General features: G+C 43.1%; 1 long non-coding RNA gene across 1 annotated transcript; it reads left to right on the top strand.

Moving 5' to 3' along the window:
* Window positions 1-834: 834 nt before the first annotated feature.
* LOC117060170 lies at window positions 835-6,392 on the top strand. Its single transcript, XR_004427977.1, has 3 exons — window positions 835-1,033; window positions 2,878-3,166; window positions 6,014-6,392. It is a non-coding gene; the product is annotated as an uncharacterized LOC117060170 (long non-coding RNA).
* The last annotated feature ends 2,018 nt before the right edge of the window (window positions 6,393-8,410 follow it).

Genomic DNA, 8,410 nt, shown 5'->3' with positions numbered 1-8,410 from the left:
CCCCCTCCAAATCTGCCATCTAAGGCAGCTGCCTCGGTATGCCTGATGGAACCAGTTGAACAAACGGATTAAGAGAGAGAGAGAATATATTGAATATAGGGTAAGGAAACACTTTGTTCAGGCTGAAAATAGGCAGGCTGGTTGGCTCTGTAAAGTTGCTTGTTTAGCCCCAAAGGCTTCCCTGATTAGCAGAGCAACTGCAAAGGCCATGAATGCATTTGAAATGCGTTACTGTTTCCGCCTCCAGAGCTTCATTAAACAAACTCATTCCAAAAGCCATTCAAGAGCAGCCACTATCTTCAAAGTGTCAAGGAGATCAGCCCCAGCCAAGCGGGGGCCTTCATAAAGAGAGATGCGTAACATTGAAAAATGGTTCTCCAAAAGAGTAAAATGCGTCTCTCTCCCACGTGTCCCCAGATCATAGGAAAATGCCAAAGGCTCCACAGCTCAAAGACTTCCCTTGTTAAGTTAAACACTGAACTATTTATCAGACACTTTCCTTGGGAGCTGGACTCCCTTCCTTGTTCTTTCAAACACCCTCAAACCACCCCGGCTGGCAAGCTCTTTTTAGATTCACAGACTGGAGACACTGCAGTTGGGAGTTGGATGTTCTTGACACAACGGCAGCCATCTTGGGGTATGTTCGCATCACCCCTTACTCTGCATCTCATGTTAGGGAATCATTCTGCCAGAAACAAGTAGAAAGTTTCTAGAAGGTTCCAGAGTTTTCCTCTATATATGGGAGTGGCACTCTAAGCTTAATTAGCATCAGCTGGAAGTGCCAATAAAAAGAAGACCACCCGGCTTCGTTTTTACAGACGCCTAATGGCAGACATCTGTCCGAAGAGTATTGCCTGTAAATTCTGCTGAAGGACTGTCGCTGTAATTTACAATGTGTGAGAGATAAGAGAGCTTTTGTTTGAAAGTGTGCTGTTAATTGCTGTTTATTTTAACAGTTGAAAAATATCTTTGCTACCGTAATGCTTGTACCCGGTCAGGGAATAAAACCTTTTGACCGAGACTTCACAGTTTGGTGAGTCATCTTTAAAACAACAACTTTGTCATTTTTCACCGCTTCCATGAGAGAAAGAAGATAAACTCTGCTAAACAGTTTAAAAGAGGGTTCCACCAGTATCTGTGCAGTGAAAGTGTGTGGATTGTAATATCTCTAATATCTCATGGCTAGCTTTTGAAGCCACAATCACATGATGTTGGTCAAAGGCCACATTCACATAGGTCATGCATTTATTTACTCTATGATACTGCTTAAAACAGGCACCCCCAAACTCGGCCTTCCAGCTGTTTTGGGACTACAACTCCCATCATCCCTAGCTAACAGGACCAGTGGTCAGGGATGATGGGAGCTGTAGTCCCAAAACTGCTGGAGGGCCGAGTTTGGGGATGCCTGGCTTAAAACAAGTCTGCTTCCCCCAAAGAATTCTGGGAGCTGCAATTTGTTAAGGGTGCTGAGAGGTGTTAGGAGACCCCTTTACCATCAGAGAGTGCCATGGAAGGAGGGATTGATTGACCACTCTGAGAATTCTCAGAGTTCCATGGGATGAGGGATTTAGCTGAGATTCCTGCATTGCAGGGGGTTGGACTAGATGACCCTTGGGGTCCCTTCCAACTCTACAATTCTATGGTTCTATGAGTGTTAATCCACTCTGAGAATGGTAGCTCTGTGAGAGTAATAGGGGCCTCCTAACAACGCTCAGCACCCTCAACAAACTAGAGCTCCCATAATTCTTTGCAGGAAGCCATGGCTATTTAAAGTGGTATCATAGTGCTTTAAATGTATGGTGTGAATGTGGTCACATACAACTTGAAATGCAGTGGGTTGGGAAAGATGTTGCTGTGTTTCAAACCACTAATGTGGACATACCCACAGACCACCTTCCAGTAGAGATAGCCAAATCTGTTAAATTTGGTTTCTCCCAGTTTTGCATTTTTCTCAGCTTTATGTTCAGTTCTGCACTAGCTTGTAATTTCTTTGTTTAAAAAGTGCTCATGAAAATTGGACATGCGTTTTAGTGTGAATTTTTCATAACATGCACATTTTTGTATACAATTTCGCCAAATATAACCACATTTTTGCAAAGCAATTTCCCGTAATGTAATGCATTTTTGTAAGTTATTTTCACGAATATGTTCATCTTTTAAATACACATTTCACCTTAAGGGATGTGTTTTGGATGGACATTAATTGGCTGAATAACTGCATTGCAAAATTCAGAGAAGTACGAATTTCAAACAACGGTTGCATTTCTGAGTGCACACGGATTTGGAAAGTACGATTAGGTAAGTTCACCTTTACATAAAAAATGGGCTAGATTTCCCTCCTTTCCCAACAATAATGGAGTGATCTTCCTTTATTGTTGCTCCCCCCCAAAGCAACAATAATAGAAGATTATTCAAAGCTTCTTATGACCAAACCACAATCAAAGGGACTCTACACGCAGCATTAGCACATTTTGAGAATTTTGTCTGTGCTATATCTGATCACAACCCGGAGAATTCTGGTTACAACCACAAGAAGAATGATAATAATTTCTGTAGCTCTTCTGTACTGTTCAATACACATTACAGAATACATGTTAGCTCAGCAGCCCTTGCTGCATCCCTGTGTTATTATCCTTATATTGCAGCTGGAGGGGCGCAGGCTTAAAAAAGATCACAGCTTGCCAATGATCCCTTGGCGAGTTAACGGCTGGGGTGAAAAGGATCTTTTTTTACTCTGGCTGCTGGATACTGGCAAAATCCAACGTTTCCCTTGGTCTCCAAATGCACCCAAGATGGAAAGATGGTGCCCTAGGTAGGAGGAGCTGCAGGGATGCTGTCCCTGTTGCTATAACAACGGCCTCATCTTTTCTTCTCCAGCCCTCTGAAAGAAGATGCTTGGCTGTAAAACAGCATGTTGCCTGCAGGGAACGAGAAGCACCTCGGAGTGAAGAGAACCCTTCTAAATGAACCACGAAAGGCAGAGAGACTCTGGAGAGTGCTAATGAGTCTGGTTTTGTTCTTTTCTGCTCAATCTGTTTACTGCAGTTAGGACTGGATCGTAGCGTTTCATCAAGACGAGAGCCTAGCTAGCTAGCTCTCTCAGAATATTCCCTCCTTACTCTCGAGACGTCTGTTGTCAAGCATGAAACGGTATCTTGTTAACCAGGTGGATGGCAAGATACTTTATTACGCTATTCTCTCTCCCTCTCTTTTTTCTGTATGGGAGCCTAGCAAGAAGTCGAGGTTCAGTACCTAAATTTAACCTTCCTTGAAACAATTTCACTCAGCAGATCTATGGAACGGCCGTTTCTGGAATTAAGCAAGTGTGCACCCGCAGGGGAAAAAGATAGAGAATGCAGGGAGGACAAGGGCAGAGCTGAGAGGAGGACGTTTCATTTCCCCTCCTCCCCGGGCTTCCTCTCCCAATTATGAGGACTGTAACAGGAAACGATCCAAAGGCCTGAGATGGTGGCAAGAGGCAAAGATGCTGTACACTACACCCTTTGGCACTTCACAGGTTAAAAAAGGGGGTAATAAGAACCTCCAACATTCCCCTGATGAAAATTGGGACACACGTCTTTTGGTGCCATGTGAGTCGGCTGTGCCAGGGCTGGCTCATCCCCAGGACATTCCGGCATCTAATCAGAAGCTAGGATGGCTTCTTGTAATTCTGGGAATGTCCTGGGAAAATAGGGATGGTTGGCAGGTATGGAACCCCTGTTATCACACCAGGGATCCCTTCCTTACCAGCTTCTCTCCACACACAGTATAGCAGGCTAGTTTCTACTCGTCCAGGGATGTTCAACCTCCAATAGACTGTGATCTGACTGGCAGTGATCTACCCAAAATTGTGGAGCTTTTTTTAGGAAGCCAAAGTTGGGTTTTTTTTTTTGGGGGGGGCTTCTTTTGTTTTTTTGTAAGGAGATCGCTGAGGGGCCAGAGGTCAACCACAATCTACCAGGAACACCCCGTGATCTACCAGTAGATCACGATCTATCTGTTGGACATGCCTATAAACTAGTCTAATTTCTCTCTTACTGTGTCCAGGGCATACTCAAATGTGAGAGAAATTCAGGCAGAGGAGCAACAGCCAAGAAAGGTTAGGTGCCTCCATCTTGATGGAAGGCCACTTCCAGATTACCTGTTTATGGAGCATTCACCCTGATTTGTGTGCACAAAGTTTGTGGGGAAGTTACACGGCCCATGCTTCTTACTGAGTGTTCATTCTGATTTACTTGTGGGTAGGTTTGATATGATGCCAAGTCAGGCAATATGTCCAATCTTTGGAGTGGGGAGCAAGTTTGTTGCAGAAAAGCTCAGATCCACTTTAATTGCTGCAGCCTGAGTATCCTGATAGGTGAAAATAGTGGTGTCCTGACTGAGAATTGCAAAATAACTAAAGGAACGAGACAAGGCTGCCCATTGTCACCCTTGTTGTTTGTATTAGTTTTAGAAGCATTGGCGCAAATAATAAGATGTAATAAGAAATTGAAAGTATAAGAGTGAGACAGAGACAATATAAATTAAAAGCATTTGCAGTTGACGTGGTGATATCTGTAGAAGAACCAATGGAGTCAATTCCAAAAGTATTACAAGAGATTAAAAAAATTGGAGATGTAGCAGGTCTTAAGATAAATAAAGAGAAAACCAAACTCTTGTTAAAAATATGACTGATGAGAGTAAAAATAAATTACAAGATGTGTCAGGTCTAAAAATTGAAAGGAAGGTCAAGAATCTAGGTGTATGGTTAACAGCAAATAATATAAATCTGTTTAGGGATAATTATTTAAAAACCTGGGAAGATATTAAAAGAAATTTGCAAATTTGGAGCAGTATGAAACTTTAATTGTTAAGCAGAATTCTGACTATAAAAATGATTGTATTGCCAATAATGTTATTTTTGTTTCAATCAGTTCCGGTGATTGGCAAGACAGACTGTTTAAATGTATGGCAAAAAGCTATTTCTAAATACCGGTATATTTGGCAAGGGGGAAAAACAAGAATAAAATATAAAATATTGATAAATGCAAAAGAGACAGGAGGTTTCTCCCTGTCGGATATGAGATTTTATTATGAAGCATCTTGTCTTTGTTGGTTGAAGGAATAGGGACATACTAAGGAAAAGCAGGACATTCTGGGATCAAATTGGAAACCAGGACAGCTCCCACAAATCCAGGACTGTCCCTGGAAAATAGGGACACTTGGAGGGTCTGCACCAGGAGTCAATATGCACCTGCTGTAACCCCCACTGCAAGATTTAACTTCTAGAAACACAGGACAATCCCAAGGGACTTGACTGGATTGATATGTACACAAACATTGTTTAGAGAGGCATCTTCGTCATATCCACCCAAAGGGAAAAAAATCAGGACTAAATAGGAACAGTGATTTGTCAGGGACATTTGGAACAGATACGCACTAACTTCTTTTCCAAACACATCCTGCAGAGGTTCCTTCTTTAGAGCTCAGGTGTGCTTTTACAGTCACACAGAAACACCTGCTTTCCAGCTCAGTCTTGGGCTGTGGGGCTGTGTGGAGCTCCCTGCTCAGCGGGCCAACCCCGTCGTGGGTTGCCAGCTGTAACTCTGGCATGGTGGTGCATGTCAAATGGATCGTGTTCCCTCCTGGGGGGCGGGGGCGGGATAGAAGCTAGTTCCAGCTGACTTCCACCCAGCTTGCAGATCTCTCCTCCGCTAAGATGAAGGGAGGGATGGCAACAGTGAATAAATGCTACAAGGCTGTCAAAGAGCACTATAGCACCTGTGTGCAATGAATCAAATCAACGGGGTGGGTGTGGGTGGGAGGGAAGGATCCAGAATTAATTACACGCCAAGATTTGTATTAAAATAACTGGAAGGAGGCTATTCAGGGCATCTGGAAGGTATGTGCTAGCTATTGTTCATTCCTAGGAGGGACACAGCTTTCCACGTTGGAGAGAATTGCCATGGGTTGGAGAGAATTGCCATGGGAGAATTGCCATGGTAGATAATTTCCTACTTGCCTCTCTTTCCAGGTCCTTGGGATTTACAGGGAAGCTGTGGATATTGTTTCTGGGCTGGCTGCACACTGTTTCCCCTTTGCAGCTCCAAGCTCTTCCCAATCCTTGTCTTTGGACTTGGCTACCTCTTTTCCATCTACATCTTCATTACACCCTCAAAAATGCTCTGGCAGCCATTGCTGCTTTTAACTGAACAATGGGAAGGACTGCTCAGATTGCTTGGGCCTTTGAGAAGTGGCACTTTCCAAAGTTCCCTAGCTGGCAACTGTCAAAGCCACCATGGCTTAGTGGCTGGAGGATAAGATTAGGACCAGGGAGACCCAGGACTAGGCATAAAAGTATTTGACAATATTGGTTCTTTAAATTTCTCATTGTTCTAATCTTAAATTCAGTTCTCCACATTTTGTGTTTGTTGTTGTTGTTGTTGATGTTGTGGTTGTTGTTTTAAAAAAGTCCTAGTAAATATGCACCAGCATTTCAGTGTGAATTTCTTCCAATAAACACATTTTATATGCAATTGTGAATAAAGTACACATTTTTTGCAGTTTCCCCTAATATAATGCATTTTTAATGTTAAATTTGCATCAATATTTTATTTTTTATGCACACTTTCTCCATATACATGCATTTTTAATATGTTGGTAGGAGAACTGCATTGCAAAATTCAGATAAGTGCAATTTTCGAATAACAGTTCTGTTTCCATATTGTTTTGGACAGTGTGAATTTGATAGAATCCGTGCTGTTAGCACATTAAGACTGCGACAGGTGTAATGTTGGCACGCCACCATTTGATTTAATGGAAAAGAAACCTCTTAAGAGAGCTAGCAAGTTGAAAGATAGGCAAAACTAGTAAATTGTAAAGACCACTGCCTGCTAAAGAAAGAAGAACAGAATTGACATGCATCCCTTTCTTTTCAGGGGAAAGAGTAGTGAGATAGGAAGCCCCATTACTGGACCTCTTTCATGGCCTTAGGTAGCATTTGCCAAGCTGGTGCCCTCAAGATGTTTTGAACTACAGCTCCCATCAATGGGCAGAACAGCTGGATCTGATAGGAATTGGCATCCAAAACATCTGGAGGGTTGGCAAACTTGTGATCTTCTGCATGCCAAGCATGTGCTCAACCACTGAGTTATTCACCTCGTCTTGCAAGATACTTTGTCATCTGTTGCTGTAGTTGTTTTGTTTTGAATATTTTGTTTCAATTGCAATATTTTTTTATTGTTAGCTACTTCAATTTCTCCAAAGAAAAGTGGGACAGATATAATTTAAACACGCTCACACACATGTACTTAGTGATGGATACCTTCACTGACACAGATCCCTTCACTTTGCTTTGGTGCCGCTTCTTGCATCCTTGACCCCCTGCCTCCCCCTCTCCCACCCCCTTCTCTGTCGTCTGGCTCTTGCGCACAGTATCTCCCTGCCCCACAGGTTATTTAATTGGAAGTTCCCTAATAAATTGCGCAGAAGCTGTGGAATTTACACCGCTCAAAGAGGGTCATTAAATAAATCATGCTATAATTTATATAAATGAACCCTGATCATGATGTCGGGGTGGGGAGGACATCGCTGGAAAAATCAATCTGTAGGGTTTATAAAAGCGAAGGCTTGTCTTGGCCCTGACGTATTTTAGGAGGGGTGGGGGATAATATATGAGGGCAATTTATATGAGGAAGCATCTATGCTGGCTGCTGATGCCTCAGGAATGACTTTTTCTTGACTTCGTTTTTTACTACCTCACTTGTGGGGGATGTATGTGTGTCTGATAGAGAAATTAATCAAGATTTCCCCCTTCTATTATGACTTTCCCCCAGTACACTCAAACTGAACCAATTTGTTCTAGAAAAGCCAGGGTGGTCTAGTAGTTAGAGTAGGACCTTGGAGGCCAGGGTTCAAAGCTCAGCCATGAAGCTTACTGGGTGACCTGAGCCAGTCATTGCCTCTCGACCCAACCTATCCCACAGGGTTGTTGTGAGGATTAAATGAGGAAGGGGAGAACCATGTATGCTACTTTGAGCTCCTTGGAGAAAAAGGTGGGATAGAAATGCAATAAACCAGTAAATAATGGGGGCCAATATGAACCCCCACCCACCCACCATGTGTGGCAGGACTCACTTCCCTGAAGACTCTGTAAGCAGAGATGGAGAAGGTAGCTTCTAGCCAAGGAAGGAGGCAGCCCAGTGGAAGAACTGGAGGTGTGGACGGCAGAATGAGCCAGATCCTGATTCGAAGCAATCTCTTTGAGTATTGGGGCATGGAGGCTGATTTCCCCATCCTGCTTTTAATCTAGTGTGAGGGGATTACTTTAATCTAATGGTGGACTCGGACCTCTGTGGTGGAAGGAACTACCTTCCAGGTCTGCAAAACAAGGAGATCTGAGTAATTTCATGCTTGGACACCTCCAGGCTCC

The sequence above is a fragment of the Lacerta agilis genome, chromosome 15, assembly GCF_009819535.1.
Source record: "Lacerta agilis isolate rLacAgi1 chromosome 15, rLacAgi1.pri, whole genome shotgun sequence".
Lineage (NCBI taxonomy): Eukaryota > Metazoa > Chordata > Lepidosauria > Squamata > Lacertidae > Lacerta > Lacerta agilis.
Note: the sequence above shows the minus strand (reverse complement) of the source record. Positions and strands in the feature narration are given on the sequence as shown.